Here is a 16674-nt window from a genome sequence, read left to right as displayed (position 1 = left end):
GTCCCAAAGACAAAGCGGGGGGTGTGTGGCTGAGGGGCAGTGGGGGGTGGTTCAAGGTTCACTTAGAGCTAAAAATCCGAGCAAGGTAGCTGACCTTCTCCCCCCACCATGCATATTACTGTCCCCAGGGATCCCGGATCAGCCTTCATTGGATCTCCCAGATCAAATAGGAGGATGTGATACTCTGATTCAGTGCCATGTGCAGCCATACTGGAGCCTGAAGCGAAAAAAAAAAAAAAAAAAATATATATATATATATATATGTATGTATGTATGTATGTATATATGCACCCTTCTACGCACTTACCCCAAAGTGCTCCACAGGTTGAATCAAGTGGAAGAAGCTAATAAAATCTCTACAGTCAGAAAACATGTCTACGTATGAAGTCCCACATTGCCCAATCTGGTCACAGGCCACTGTCAACCCTCATGACACCGCCTCCCCTGGCCAAGGTTGGGCTGATTAGAATTCCCATCGCACAATAACAGAGGTCACTAAGCAAACATCAACAGCCTGTCTCTACCTACATTTTTGATATTTTGTTCATCGTGGATTTTTTTTGCCCATAATTTAATCTATAGATGAGACTAGAAAGTAAGCCTAGGTAGTGAAAGGTCTTGTGAAAAATAATGAGTTTGGACTTTATCTGAGGCCCATAAGGAGTCACTGAAAGGCTTTAAGTAAGAGAATGAAGGGATTGGGGTTTTTAGAAATCTCACTCTAGCTGCGGGTTTGAGGATAGATTTGGGATATTAGATCTGAAATCCACTAAAAGTAGAAATTAAGGGGATTGTTATTAACTGTATAAAAATGGTCCACAATACAAAATCCCTGCAAATGAGAAATACATTTATAAATATGTAGTGATTTGTACATATGTCTGAAGGTAAATATTTGATTACACACAACTTTTCAAAAACACACTCCTGTGTTTTTGCAAGTGATCCTCTGTTTTGTTGAGGTTCTCAAAGAATCACTTGAACAACTTGACGAACACATCACAGAGTACAAAGTGCAGGAGAAATGGTTTTAAATCCAAATTCAAGAAAGCAAACAGATTGAAGAAGTTTAAAAAAATTAAGGGAGAAAATGAGGGATTTGGCAGTTTCAGAGTAAAGGCTAATACACATCTGAAAATCCTTCTCCAATGCTGTTTCCTTCACGTGTAATACCCTCCCGGCCAACCCCCAATCAAGCTCTACTCTGAAGAATTTTCCGATTGCTCCGAAGCTTTCAATCTTCCATCCCTCTTTAGACCATTTAGTAGTGCACCTGAAAATTGAACGTGCGTGAAGATCACCCAGAGGACTTATTAAAACAGAGTTTGGGGGTCAGTACATCTGGGGTGAGGCCCAAGAATATAGATGTCCAACAGGTTCCTAGGTGATGCTGCTGACCCGGGGCCACACGCTGAGAACCAATGCTCTGGAATGGTGCTTGTCTCTCACTTTAATGTGCATACCAATCATCTGGGTCTCCTTCAACTGCAACGCCTAAATGAAAATCAGTGGTTCTCGATAAGGAATGATTTTAGTCCCAGAGGACATTTGGCCATGTTTGAAGACATTTTTGATTTTTATAAATGGTGCTGGAGACGGGGGTGTTCATCGAGTGGATACAGCCCCAAAGATGTTTCTAAATATCCTACTGTGCACAGGACAGCCTCCCTCTACAAAGAATTATCTAACCCAAAGCGTCACTGTTGTGAAACCCGAATCTAAACCATACAATTTAGATACCATCTTAGACCATATTCTATTGTCTCTTGCAACTGTAAGGAATGCAGTTTCTTCAGGGCAGGTACTATGACTAATATAGAAGTTCTGAGGCTGCCCTTAGGGGCAAACTCCACCTCCCACCCCACTTCCAGCCCTTAGGGGCAAACTCCACCTCCCACCCCACTTCCAAATGCCTAACACAGGGCTTATATTGTACTATATGGGGGGCACACGGGAAAAGCTTTTTTTAACTAACTGCTCAGGATTGTTTAAGCTAGTGGTTCTCAGCGTGAGGCTGTATATTGGAATCACCGGGGGGATGGTCCTTAAAGCACAAATGCCTGCCTCCTACCAGCAGAGATTCTGATTTAATTGTTCTGTGCTTATTGGGGGGGGAGGGGGTGTGTTTGTAAGCTCCACAGGTGAATCTGATGAGTAACCAACTTTGAGAACCACCGGAATTCAACCTTGCTAGTGATCCAGCAATTGAAACAATGAGACTAAGAAGGGACATTTGTAGTCTCTTGATCATATATACCATTGCAGCTGAAGAATGAGTTCTATTCCAAAACAAGTTAGATCCATAAAATGTCATTAATTTAGCAAGCATCTGTTGTGTACTGCGTCCAGTTGTGCACTATGCTGTGTGCTAGAAACACAAAGTTGAAAAGTTTGAGGGCTCTGTCTTGCAGGGAACTCACAGTGCAACAGCGAAGTGAACTACATACAATACAGTAAGTGCTAGAACAGAAGTCTGTGCAACTGCAACGTGCCAGGGTCACACAGGGGGTACTTCACAAGGGAGGAAATGGCTTGCTCTTCCCTGGGGCACTGAAAGAAAGACTTCCCGAAGAAGACAGCCTCCAAGCTGGGTGTTGAGAGTAAATGGTGGTGTTTGGGTGTGTCAAGTACATCCACATGGTTGGACTGTCCAATGTTAAAGGAATCAGGAAAAGTGGTGGGGAAGAGGGGAACGTGGCACAGAGCTGGGGAGTCGGTAGGGCCATGTCATGAAGGACATTATGTTCAGGGTTTGGACTGTAGAGACAAGGGGAGCCAGGGATGGTTTCTAAGCAGAGAAGTGATGTGAGAAGGTGAGTCCACCACGATCACCTCATCCTCGTCATACTTGATAGCTGTAACTGAGCAGGGGGTGCCTCGTGTGTTGTAGTCTGTGTGAGCAGTGCCCCCTGGGGTTGTGCAGCACTGTGGCCCTGCAACCCTCACCCCCAAGCTTGCTTAGCTCACCCTCCTTGGGCAGAGAGTCTAGAAGATGACAAACCATACAAGGGGGTAGATTAGGCTTTAGGGATTACCAGCTCCCAGACCAGGTATAGCTGCCCAGACCCCTCCCTCCCCCCCAGTTGCCTGCCCATGGGCTGCTTTCCCTTTGTCCCACCCACCCCCCATGCTGCCGCTGAGGATATAGAGGGATCCTACCAAATGGTTCTTCTCTGGAACTGTTCTCCTCCGTCCTCATGGACTCATTTGGACCATCCTTTGCCTCTTCAGCAGATCCTGCTGCTGGGGCCCCGGCTTCCTCAGCAGCCACAATGAATGTCAGGGAAGGTCTCTGTGCACTTCCAGGCTGAGCATCCCCTTCAGAGGGAAGACACGTGGCAGAGCTGAGAGGCCAATCAAGGCTGGGATCCTGCACTCCAGCACAGCCCTCATAATAAAAAGAGAAGATGATTCAGACAGGGAGGCCAGATGCCTGCATATTCACAGACAGCTTTGGCCTAGTTCTCAGCCATTTTACACAAATCACTAACTTCTTCCTATTAAAACTGAGCTGTTAATTAAAGCAAACTTGAAGTAGCATCTTATACCTAAAAAATTCAGCCAAAAAATAATGGCAAGACCCATTGCTGATGAAATTATGGTGAAATTAATTTAGTTATATACTCTTGGAGGCATTGTACGTTTATATAATACTTCGGAAAAGCAATTTAAGAACCATCAAGATACTCATAGCCTTTAACACATTATTGATAAAATAAAAAGCTAAATGCACAAAGATGCTTGTTGAAGTGTTGTCTGTAATATCAAATAACTAAAAACAACCTATATCCTCAACAATAAAACAATGTCGTTAAATTATAGCATATCAACAAAATTAAATGTTATGACCTATTGCAAAGAATAATTAAGAAATTAAGTAGAAATAAAATGCTTTCATCAGCTAGAATTATATTCAGCTGTAATAGACAGCCTAACCACAGTGGCTCAGATAGAATTTATTTTTCTCATAAACCAAGAAATCCAATTTCAGTATTTGTTCAAAGCCAACATCCCTGTAATTCTCCTGAGCTTTTCCTCTTGGTCACAAGATGGCTGCCAAAGCTCTAGCCATCATGTCTTTGATCAATGTAGGAAGAAGGGATAAGGGAATTCCCTTTTATGATGAAAGTGAGAACATTCCCAGAAGCACTCCCAGCAGGCATTCCCTATGTCTCTTTTGCCAAAGCTGGTTCACAGATTACCCCCTAGCTGTAAGGAAAAACGGGAAGCAGGATGATTACAATTGGTTTACCAAATCTGATTCATTACCTCGGACCAGGCACATTGCCACTCGGAAGCAAGATCAGGGTTTTATTTTTAAAAAAATGGGGAAATGAGTATTTAGGAACAAAGCGAGAGTATCTTCCTCAAAATCAAATAATATGAACCCTTTGATGACATCCGTGTCAAACTATGTATGTATTCAGACAAAGGTTGGTTGGGAAGAAAGATGCAAAAGGAAAAGTGTATTTGTATATAGGATTATGCATGTTTTTCCTAAATTTTCTATAACACTGTTAATATAATTTCTAAAAGGAAGTAATGCTTTGGTGTAGAGTCAAAGACAGAAAGAAAATGACTCCAAAAGCACTGTGGCCTTGTTTATATATGCTCACCCTTCACCAAAAATTGGTTTCAGCTCTCAAAACTCATAATGATTCCTCATCAGGTGGTTATTCTTTTCAAACTGAAAATGATATATTTACCTGAGCAATCACATTTGTCCTCCAGATCTTCTTTTTGCAATTGTGCCATATTATCATCAAATCTTCCATTTGCAAATGTTCTATTCTCGTTGAGCGAGAAGGTGGTCAGACCCTTAGCATCTGTCTTGTTCTTAGATGTCGGAAGTATATATGTGAGTTGCTGATTGTATTTACTAAAGGTGAAGCAAGTTTGGGGGAGTGTTGCAAGCAGAAGCCTGCTGGTCTCCAGCCAAGGGTTTTAAAGGGAAATTCCTTCTTTGGTTGAGGCTTCGGCTAAGTGGCCTCTAGGATTTCTTCCAACTCAGAGTCCTCATTTGTCTGAGCTGAAGTTGCTGTTACATGTCTAAATAGAAATTCCAGATGGTTAATCTACCTCCAGTATCTAAGGATGGTTATAAAAATCAATTTGAAAACTTCTAGTCTTATTAAATAATTTGAGCTGTAATTTGTCAAGTCTGTGGGCAAACAGAAGCAGGTTCAGGGGCTCAGTACATGACCTAATAAATATGAAATAGAACTGGGGGGAAAATCCACAATGAGACAGTAGAGGAAGTTTGCCTCTGTGCCCTGACTCCTCACCGCTGACGGTGGTTCCATCTTCTCTTGTGGCAGCCCCCTTGGGGCTCCCCCTCCCTGCCGCCCTTCACTGGGGTGACCCCAGCAGCAGCCATTTATTTTATGTGCTTTCTATTCCATATACCCAGCAAAACTTCCTACTTCCTATCCTTTAAGAATCTTTCTTCTTCAGGACACCTAGCAAATGTGATAACGAGTTCTCCATTTCAGGTGCCCTACACAGGTTCAAGCAGTGAACTGTCTTCCAGAGATGCAGTGGTGGGAATCTCAGGTTCACTCTGCCCACAGATAAAACAAGGAAGTGGGGGAATTCCCCGGTGGTCCAGTGGTTAGGACTCGGCGCTTCCACTGCAGAGGCCTGGGTTCAGTCCCTGGTGGGGGAACTAAGATCCTGCAAGCCGAGCAGCCAACAAAACCAACAAAAATTCTTAATCATCTGACTTCCCAGCCTGCCTAGTACCGAACCTCTGATGGCTGTCTTTCATCCAACACTGACACCGTTCTATTGCAGGCATGTTAAAATAAAGGCCACTGCTTGATGCCATTTTGTTTGTTTGGTTCACAGCGTGTTTTAAGTTTGAAACACTGTCTTTGTTTAAAAGTTGTGAGGTTTCACATATAAATCCAGATTTCAGGCATCTCTTGCAGAATCAGAAGATCTGGCAACCCTGGGCCAACGTTTCTCTCGGCTCGGCTCTCCATAGAGTTGAGTCGAGGCTGCCTTTCTTGGACAGGATAAACCTCCCTAGGGCACGGTCTCCACCGTTTCCCACAAAGGCCAGGGGGTTTGTGGTCACATATCATCTTTTACCTTCCTGCTTCCCTCATTTGCCTTACCTTCCTGGTTCTTGAAGGCCTTTGAGTTTGTAACCCTGCTTTAAAGATTGCAGACAGTGCTCACTTTGTGTGGTTGTGCAGGACTAAAAATGACTGTGTAAGCCGAAATCATGTAAAGCTATCTTGATAATCAATAGGAAAATGAAAATTGTTCCATAAACTTTAAAAATGTTTGTCAAAACATTAAAGACTCTTTTACTGCCAGTTATAAATAGATAGGAAAATGAAAAAAATGCAAAACTAGTATTTAGTACACTGTAATTTCAAGTTTATTTTTCTTCTTATTTATTTGGTTGTGTCAGGTCTTAGTTACGGCAGCTGGGCTCCTTAGTTGTGGCATGCGAACTCTTAGTTGCAGCATGCATGTGGGATCTAGTTCCCTGACCAGGGATCGAACCCTGGCCCCCTGCATTAGGAGTGCAGAATCTTAACCACTGTGCCACCAGGGAAGTCCCTGGTACACTGTAATTTAAACGTTAGAAATACTGAGAATTAACGTGTTTTATTTCTTTGTAAAAAACTTATCAAAAGCAATTTAAACTGTACTTGACTTCTGTATAATATACCATATGGGGCAAGTATCTTTTCTACACCTTCGCAAGTTGTCATACTCCTTTCTAAATATGGATTGGCTTCCAACATTTTGTCCTTCGTGATTTCAATGTCATAAAATCTCTCTGAGGGTTTTTTTAGTGAGAAGTTTTGGCCGGTATCACTTCTTCTGAGATATCCTCATCCTCTCCTTCACTTATGTCAGTAAGTTCTCCTTCCCAAAGTTCCTCTGACTGAATATCTAGTCTCTACAACATTGCAGTGACAGTATTCCCACAGTTACTTATTACTTCTATAACTCGCCTTACATTCAGTTGGAATTTCACTTACCACATTATCCCTTTTTGTTTCTCTGTTTATTGGCCAGTTCCCTCTTTCATTTATCCATTTTGATAAAACGTCACATGGTTTTATCACTGAGAGATAATGAGGCAACAAAACTACACACTTTGCTGTCTGTGTGCAAACTGTCTGACATGACCAGTCACAGACCATAATGCAAATCTGTCATTTCCATAAGTGATTTGTGGACTGAGGAGCTGTAAGCGAAGTTTGTACCTATGCAATCACTTATGGTTAATATACAGCAGGAACTGAAATTGGAACTGTGTAGTTGAGGGACTGGTGTTACTTAACTAAATCGTGGAAATGGAAATTCGTGCATATTGGAATCATGCAAAGTGAGGACTGCCTGTAATGTCTTTTGCATTTGTGACAAGACAAATTATGAAAGATTCATAAGATCTAAGATTTACAGTGGCCTTTAGAGGTCACCCAGGCCACCTGGCCTCCAAAGGAAGGGTCTCCTATAGTATTCTATCTTGTGACCATTTGCAGAGCCCTTGAGAAAACAAACCATTATCAATTGCTTAAATAACTCAGTGCAACCAATTTTTAGTAAAAACCTGTTAATACAATATTCTGACCACCAGGTGGAGTGCTTGGCTCCCTCTCTTGCCCCTGCCCCTCCCACCCCCACCCCTCAGGGCCTTGGTGCTAAGGGCCAGAGCTTTCAAAATGTGATGGTGAGCACAAAAGGAATTGGAACTCTGAGTCCATATGGTGAGATTTCTCTGTGGAATCCTTTCTTATCCCAGAAATCAGGGACATGGGGAGGCCAGGAGTGAGATTACACTAGTTCATGTAACTCTTCCCTTGACCCATTGTTTCCAGGATGCTGTCTGTTGTTTTTTTCCCTTGATCCTTTGAGCTAAAGTTTGGTTATGGGCCCAGGTGATAAGGATGCCACTTAGTTAGTTTTGGTGGACACCTAATCTAAGCAGAAGAACTCATGGCTCCAAGTGACCCAGGACACTGGGAGCCCGTGGTCAGATTTCACTGTGAATTCCGTGGGCCTAAATCCACACATAGGATTCCATAGATGCCCCCAGACACTGTGTACAGATGTCCCTTGGGAACCTAGCTGGGGGACATGATCATAGTAGTCAGCTGGTTAAGGTTCCAGAATCCTGGATTCCATCTGTCTTGTGGAAAATTACCGTGATGCAGTGTGTACCTCCCAGGGCACTACCAGGCAAGCTATCCCAGAGGTCACACAACAGAAAGGCTCACAGATCAAATTAAAATGCTCAAATCACATGGGTTATTAATTTAAAATACACAGGGAGAAGCAAGTGGTAGTAACCCAAAACAGGATGTAAATGGGGTGGAAGGACCATGGCGCCTGAATCATAGGTTGTGCAAAGTTCATCTGTTCTCTTTCTCTCTCTCTGTCTCTCTCTTTCTCTCCCAGCCACACCAACCTTCGCCACTGATGCTTTCGTTTGTAAAAACCACAACTGAAGCTTGAGCAAGAGGGTCCACAGGCAGACGGTGTCTGGAGCTAAGGACACACACTTTTCAGAGAGACACAGGGATGGGGACGAGTATGCCCTTGTCATTAACTAGGTCATTAATTAGGTTAGTGAACAACCATGAGTTTTATTTGTAGTTCATGGAGAGAGAATGTGTTGGCCATGATGGCTGACACCAATGGTTGGCCGAATTAAGGCCTTAGGAACATTGAGTGTTCATGCATATTTTGTATCCTGAGTATTTGGGTTTCCTTGTTAGTGCTTCATATGTCTCATGTATATTTATTATTTCATGAATATTAGGATTCTCCTGGCTTGTCCACTCTTTTCTGTCTACGTTTAACATATACATGCTCTACTTACTAGCTATTTACGTTTACTCAGCACATCTTATGAGTTTCATCCATCCTATTTGGTTTTTTTCTTCTATGGCATAGCTTTATCTTCTCAACAGTGCAACAAATGCACATTACAAGTCATCCTCTGAATATTCACTGTTTCCGTTCTAACATATCATACAGATATGTTATTATAAACCGTCACTATGAAACGATATGGAAATAGCATCTTTTAAACAATTCACCCATATCAACATGAGTCCAATCAGTCCAGTCTTTTCAGAAGCCCCGGGGCTGTGACTGCTGTCAGCTTCTCCAGACCATGAGACCACATGAAGCTCTGTACATCCAGGCGTCATATCTTTTTCATCTGCTCTATTGCCTTTGCAATGTCAAGATTCCTCTTTTGGTGTTGAATTCTTATTTGTTGATTTAGCTCTTGTGCTTCCTTATCAGAAGCGTTGTTTGTGATGTTTGTGTAACTATCCACCTATTAAAGTTGATTTCATCATGTCCTCTGACAGGTCCAGAAGGTAAGACCTTTATCTTTTGAGCACATTGAGACGTAGTCTAAAAAAAGCACATATTACAATCTGACCACAAATATCATTAATTTTTAGGTAAGCCAACACTCTCACTGTGAAAAAATATCCAGAAACCAAGACTGAAAAAGTATGCAGAAACTAAGACTGAAAATTTTATTTCTGATATAGTATGTTTTGTGGTACCTGGCCTGTTTTATTTATGTAAGTACAAAAAGAGGTATTGAGTATTGAACCTATGCAATCAATTATATCACAACAAAATGTTTAAAAAACAGTAAATGTACTTTGCATAGCTTTCAACTACTTTTCTAAGTAGTAAGATCAATCAATATATGACATCTTTTCTACAGAATCATTTTTCGTTGGGTTTTCTTGACAACCTATCAGAAGAGCTTTTATAGAAAGTTTTCTGAAACCTGAGGGATCAGTTAGGACAAGATACCAGTTGAAAGTGTGTTCAGTGTTCAACTGACAGATCAAAACAGCTTAAGGAGTAATTCACAATGGAACATTAACCACAATCAAATTCATTATTTCAGTCTTAGGTAATTAGTTCTTGTTTTGTGATCTTGGGTTAAGCTCGACTTTCATGACGTCTGCTTTATGACTAAAAGAGTCTTGAAAATCCCAGTTCTGTCCTTGGGTAGAGTCTGGCAGGTATTAGATACCATCTGTTATTGAGATTCTTTGATGTTTCTTCTAAAACTCAATTTCAGAGCTGTAGTTTGTGGTAAGGGCCTTTAGATGAGTGTAAGGGAAAAACAAGAACCATCTGTTGAGGACAAGACAGTATAGGTCTGGTTAATTTATTACATTCAGTATGGAGAAGGATAAAATCTTCTATTTAGGTACAATGCTGTGAATAGGAAAGCCTCTGACAACCCCCAGGGCTTTCTGACTTACCCCACGGGTGTATGCTATACTTGCCACCGGACGACAAGGCCGTTTGTACCTGGGTACAAAGTCAGTTTATTGGCAATTTGGTCTGTCTTTGTTTTGTGAACATTGCACATCCCAGGCTTTACATGGTATGGTCCCTCCACTCTGCTTGTAACCCTATTGTAATCATATTGATAGGATTCCACCTCACTCCCTTTGCATCTCTTTTGATTGAATGAATTATGTGATTTGAGCCTCTTAATTTGGTCTGGGAGCCTCTCTGTTCCGTAACATCTAGGATAGTTTGTCTGATGGTATATACTTGGAGACTTCCATTGCATCAAGCAATTTCCCATATGATACCACCCATCAGTCACTCCATCATTAAACTTCTTTCTACCCTCCCAATATGAAATACATGTCCTTACCTCCATTTGACTGCTGGGAAACTGAGACGGGCTGGAATGTAGGTCCCATAGCTATGGTCCTCTGACCACACTGTTCCCACCACGCTGTCTCCATGGCCGTGTCAGCCAGCCTTGATTCCTGCTCGGCCATCCCAGAGAGTCAGGTATCCAAGACTTCACAAAAAGCCTGTTGTATTCTAAGAAATTCTCCTTCATTCTGAGTGGAAATTTGCTTCTCTAGTACTTTTCCTTGTTCATCCCATTTCTGTCCTCCAAAGAAATACCCAGAAGCCCTTCAGATACTTAAAGAAGTTAGTATCTTCCTCTCAGCCCCTCTCCAGACTACACTCCGCCATCCATGTCAGCTATTTCTCAGCTAATAGTGATGTTCAGGTGACTCTTGGTCATCTTTGGTTTATGAGAAAACATGGTACCCAGCACTGAGCAGAATGTTCCAGGTGAGGCTGGATGAGCACAGGGTACACAGTCAGACAACTACATCTCTGGAATAAAATTGTTCTTCTGTACGTTTATTTTGGTTTGAGGACAACTATACCACTTTATTGGTCTTCATTAGGGTCAACTAACCTTCTTAGCACTGGTTCCCAACTTGTTTAAAGAAACACTAATCTATAAGATATAATTGGGGCGCCTTAAAAAAAAGTGTTCAGGTACTTCCCTGGCAGTCCAGTGGTTAAGACTCCACATTTCCACTGCAGGGGGTGTGGGTTCAATCCCTGATCGAGGTACTGAGATCCTGCATGCTGCGTGGTGCGACCAAAAAAAAAAAAAAAAAAAAAAAGTGTTCAGTGCTCAAACAAGCATGTGAAATTTTAATTCAAAGTAAAACCAGTTTCTTTACTTATGAGTCCTTGGAGAGGCATTATGACATAGCAGTTAAGAGTGGTTTATAACCTAGTTCTGCCAGCTGTGTGACCTTGATCAAATGGCCTTCAGTTTCCCCACAGGGAGACTGGAACAACAATAATAGTACCTACCACAGAGGGTTGTTACGAGAAATAAATGAGTGAATATACCCGAAGCCTTACAACAATGCCCAGCATGTAATAAGTGCTTAGGAAAACATGAATTAATATCATGCAATGTACGCTAGGAATCTTCTGAAAGAGAATTCTGTGGAAGAAGGTTTAGACAGTGCTTCCCTTTGTTTTTATCATGTTGAAATATTATCAAGATCTTTTCCCATCCTTTGTTCATGCAATTGATATCTGGAATGTAAACATAGGACTTTATAATCTGTATATAATCCAGCCTTTCTACAGCCTTTGAATGTTGATTCTGTCATTGGTTCTATTAACTACCACTCCAAATCATGTGAAATAAAATAGAAGTTTCCCAGAGTAACTTACTCTCTACCTCAGCCCAGACACTTCTCTATCTAGGACCCATGAAGAGTAATTGGATTTATGTTAACCAGGGGCCTAGCGGTCCCGGAATCCCCTACTTCTCATTCCCAAGTCATCTCTATTGGGAAGTGTGTGTGTGGCAGTCGTGGGGCTGGGGGGGGACACAAAGTCATCTTGTCCATGGCCCTTTCATCACCAGCTGAAGAACATGTCAGGGCTGGGTGTCCTGAGTAACTGCCTTCCATTCTCAGGTTCATAATCCACTTGGGTTAGGATTTCCTGGGACAATGTGGTCCCGCTGAGATATTCAGGGACAGTCAACCACTTGTTATTGTCAAGAGATTTTGCTCACTTACAGCCTTCTCTTTCATTTCAGTGGGTTTTCTTCTTTTTTAATTACTTGGCCTGTGGAACCCCAGGTACCACCTCTTGCTTTTCAGAATCCAGTTTACCTACAGCTGCTGTTCTTGGCCGTCTTCTGGCAGTGTTAAAAGAGAGGAAGCTCTTGAATTCCAAACAGTAACTGACCCCTTTTCTCCTAGCAAAGCTGCCTTCTGTCCTTTTAAACTGCCTAGCCAAGTTTACGGAACTGAAAATTAACTTGTCCAAGGAGTTGATGCCCCTGTTGAGAATACTGAGAGGATGATACTGGCTCAGGTAGTGGTGTTTCCTCGTGGTTTTTAGTCAATTATCCACTCCCAACTGGAAAAAATTAAGGTCCTTTGGATATGGAATTGCTCACAGCAGAGAAACCTGGTGCCAGTCATGTATGTTGTCCAGGGGGAGCACTTCCAGAGGAGAGGATGCCAAATCCACTGCTTTTTTTATTTCAGTCAGGCTTGTGTTCGTTTAATTGATCAGATAGGTGGCAGAGTGGTTGGCAGGGCTTCCCCAGACCCCGATACCAGTCTCAGCAGCAGCAGTGGGATGTGTAGAGCACCAGGAGGAACTTCCATCAGGGTGCATCCTTGGGGCACCGGGTACCAGGGCAAAGGGGGGGGCCATGATGCCCTCTTTTCCTCTGTACTACACAGTGGTCGCTGAGCTAAGATCTTGGGGCTGATTTTATTTCCTAAGTCAGGGATGAGTTCATGTAAATAATAACAATAAGTGAAGCTTATATTTTATTGAGCATTTACTGTGGGGTCAGATACAACTCCAAGTGTTTAAATGTATTGTCTCATTTAGTTCTCATAATAACTCTTTAAGATAGAAACTATTATAAACTTATTCAAATTTGACAGATTAGAAAATTGTGAGTAATTTGTCCAATATATCAGTTAGGGTTTGGACCACTTGTACATGTTAGGAAACAGGGAGATTTAAACAAAGGGTAGAAGTTTATTTCATTTTCTCTGTCATATATAAAAAGGCTGAAAGTAAGTTGTGCAGGGCTGATGTAATGCTTCAGGGTGTCAAGATCTAGAACTCCTTCCATGTTGTCACCCATTATTGTTCACATATGGCTTCTTCTTCATGGTTCAATAAGGTCACTCAGGTTCCAGCCATCACATCCTCATTCCAGCCAGCAGAAAGGAGGAAAGCCAAAGAAGTGTGTGCTCCACCCTTTAAAGACACTTCTCAGAAGTCACACATAATCTTTCTGCTTATATTCCATTGACTAGAACTTAATCATGGCCACAGCTAGCTGCAAAGAGGGTCAGAGGGCTTCCCTGGTGGCGCAGTGGTTGAGGGTCCACCTGCCGATGCGGGGGACGTGGGTTCGTGCCCCGGTCCGGGAAGATCCCACATGCCGCGGAGCGGCTGGGCCTGTGAACCATGGCCACTGAGCCTGCGCGTCCGGAGCCTGTGCTCTGCAACGGGAGAGGCCACAACAGTGAGAGGCCCACGTACCGCAAAAAAAAAAACAAACAAAAAGAGGGTCAGAAAACTATAGTCTTTATTCTAGGCAGCCATGAGCTTAGCTAAGACTCAAGCATTCTAATATTAAGAGATAAGCGGAGGGCTTCCCTGGTGGCGCAGTGGTTGAGAGTCTGCCTGCTGATGCAGGGGACACGGATTCGTGCCCCGGTCCTGGAAGATCCCACATGCCGCGGAGCGGCTGGACCCCTGAGCCATGGCCACTGAGCCTGCATGTCCGGAGCCTGTGCTTCACAACGGGAGAGGCCACAACAGTGAGAGGCCTGCGTACAGCAAAAAAAAAAAAAAAAAGAGAGAGAGATAAGCGGAGAAAAGGCGTTAGGGAACAGCTAACTATCTTTGCCAGAATTAAAACCCAGGTCAGTCAGATTCCAAAGTTTATATGCGTATTTGCATAGTTGCTTTATTTTAGCATATATATATATATATAAATGTCAGTCTGGCCTCTAAATAGAAAAATTGGGGCGAAATTTCATAAGGGCACCGGAAACAAGAAGTAGTACTACTATGGTACTCTGATGCTATATTTCTAGAGCTACATCATTTTTTAAAACAACTTTACTGAAGTATAATTGACTAATTGACATACAGCAAACTGCATATATTTTAAATGTACAATTTGATAAGTTTGGAATATGTGTAAACCTATGAAAACACTACTGCAGTCAAGACCGTGTACGTATTCATCATCCTCAAAAGATTCCCTGTGCTCCTTTATAGTACATTTCTCCTGCCTCCCTTTGACCTTCTCCACAAGCAGTCACTGATCTGCTTTCTGTCACTATAGATTATTTGTGTTTTTCTAGAATTTTACATAAATGAAATAAAATCAAATGTACTCTTTTTTGGTCTGGCTTCAGTCACTCAGCATAATTATTTACAGATTAATCTATGTTGTTGCATATATCCATAGTTTATTCCTTTTTATTACTGAGTAGTATTCCATTGTATGGACATACCAAATTTGTTTATCCCTTCATTTGCTGATGAATATTTGAGTCATTTCCAGTTTTTGGCTATTACCAAAAAAGCTTCTATGATCGTTGGTGTACAAGTCTTTGTATAGATGTATGTTGTCATTTCTCTTGGATAAATACTTATTCCTGCAGAGACTGTGTTGTATGGCAGGTATATGTTTAGCTTCTTAAGAAACTGACAGACTTTTCCAAAGAGGTTATACTGTTGTGCATTCCCACCAGCAGTGTATGAGAGCTCCAGTTCCTCCATATCCTCACCAACACCTGGTATGGTCAGTCTATTTAATTTTAGCCATTCTAATTAATGTACAGTAACATCTCATTGTCATTTTAATTTGTGTTTTTCTAATGACTAATGACATTGAGTATCTTTTCATGTACTTATTTGACATTTGTATATCTTCTTTGGTAAAGTGTCTGCTCAAATCTTTTGCCCACTATTATTTTTTTTTAATTGTTGAGATTTGAGAGCTCTTTATATATTGTAGATATAAGTCCTTTAAAAGATATGTGCTTTGCAAAGATTTTTTTTCAATCTGTGGCTTGTCTTTTTATTCACTAACAGTATCTTTTAAAGGGCAGGCGTTTTTAGTTTTGATGAAGTTCAGTTTAACAATTTGCAGAAATATACTATCTTAACTAGTTGTTTAAAAATTAATTTCTTTATTTTTTTATTTTTGGCTGTGTTGGGTCTTTGTTGCTGTGCGTGGGCTTTCTCTAGTTGGGAAGAGTGGGGACTACTGTTTGTTGAGGTGCATGGGCTTCTCATTGCGGTGGCTTCTCTTGTTGTGGAGCACGGGCTCTAGGTGCACGGACTTCAGTAGTTGTGGCATGCGGGCTCAGTAGTTGTGGCTCTTGGGCTCTAGAGTGCAAGCTCAGTAGTTGTGGCACACAGGCTTAGTTGCTCTGTGACATGTGGGATCTTCCCAGACCAAGGCTTGAACCCATGTGCCCGGCATTGACAGGTGGATTCTTAACCACTGTGCCACCAGGGAAGTCCCTATCTTAACTAGTTTTTAATGGAGGTATTTCACACTTATTAGGTCCTTATTATGACCATCTGACAAACTAATATATGGCATCCATTTTATATGTAGAGGAACACGACCAACTACTTTTTTTTGATTCTCTAGAAGTCACACAGTAAGCAAGTCATTGAGATCAAATGTTCTTTAATGTGTGAAGAAACTTAGACACTTAGAAAAGTTTTTTCAAAATAAATATTTAGTACCTGAATATGTGGATGTGATAAGCTTGCTTGGCCTCAGAAATATGTAATTAACAAAATGCAACACTAAGCAAGAAAAAATCTTACTGAGACAATAGTAACAAGGCAAATTGAGTCACTTATAAATGGAACTAAAAAAAACAAAAAACAAAAACCCCTTGACTAAATTTGTTCACATGGGCCATGTTAGTCACACTAACTACTGAATAATTCATTCTGCATGAATTCGTTCTGCAGAACTAAAAGAATTTGGCTCCTGGAAGTAGCAACAACCAAACAAAACTATTACTCTTTTTATTTTATATATTTCTTTATTTTTGAACAAAGCCAATAATTGTTAATAGCCTTCGGAAAATGTTTTGTGGAAGAAAGCTTTTGGTTTTCATTTTCTATAGTTTAGAATTATATGAATTTTAACCACAAATATGTTTTTCTTCTGTTACTGAAAAAGGAAAGAAAAAAAATCTTTTAGAAATCAGAGATTGCAAAGACATTATTAACCTTGGAAAGGTTGAGACTGAGGCAGATACTCTGGATTAGGGTCATTTTTCATCAGTTCATTCCTTG

At 41.4% G+C, this 16674-nt stretch overlaps 1 long non-coding RNA gene across 2 annotated transcripts; it reads right to left on the bottom strand.

The window, feature by feature from the left end:
- Positions 1-147: 147 nt before the first annotated feature.
- LOC137232980 (uncharacterized) lies at positions 148-4846 on the bottom strand. Of its 2 annotated transcripts, none has more exons than XR_010947262.1 (3): positions 4707-4846; positions 3160-3388; positions 148-217 (listed from the first exon to the last, which is right to left on the bottom strand). It is a non-coding gene; the product is annotated as an uncharacterized lncRNA (long non-coding RNA). The 2 variants fall into 2 exon arrangements; XR_010947261.1 differs by lacking the exon at positions 148-217 and adding an exon at positions 1171-1494.
- Between the last annotated feature and the right edge of the window lie 11828 nt (positions 4847-16674).

This window comes from Pseudorca crassidens, chromosome 10 (assembly GCF_039906515.1).
Source record: "Pseudorca crassidens isolate mPseCra1 chromosome 10, mPseCra1.hap1, whole genome shotgun sequence".
NCBI classification, from domain to species: Eukaryota; Metazoa; Chordata; class Mammalia; order Artiodactyla; family Delphinidae; genus Pseudorca; species Pseudorca crassidens.
The sequence above is the reverse complement of the archived record's forward strand: the minus strand, read 5'-3'. Positions and strand labels throughout refer to the sequence as shown.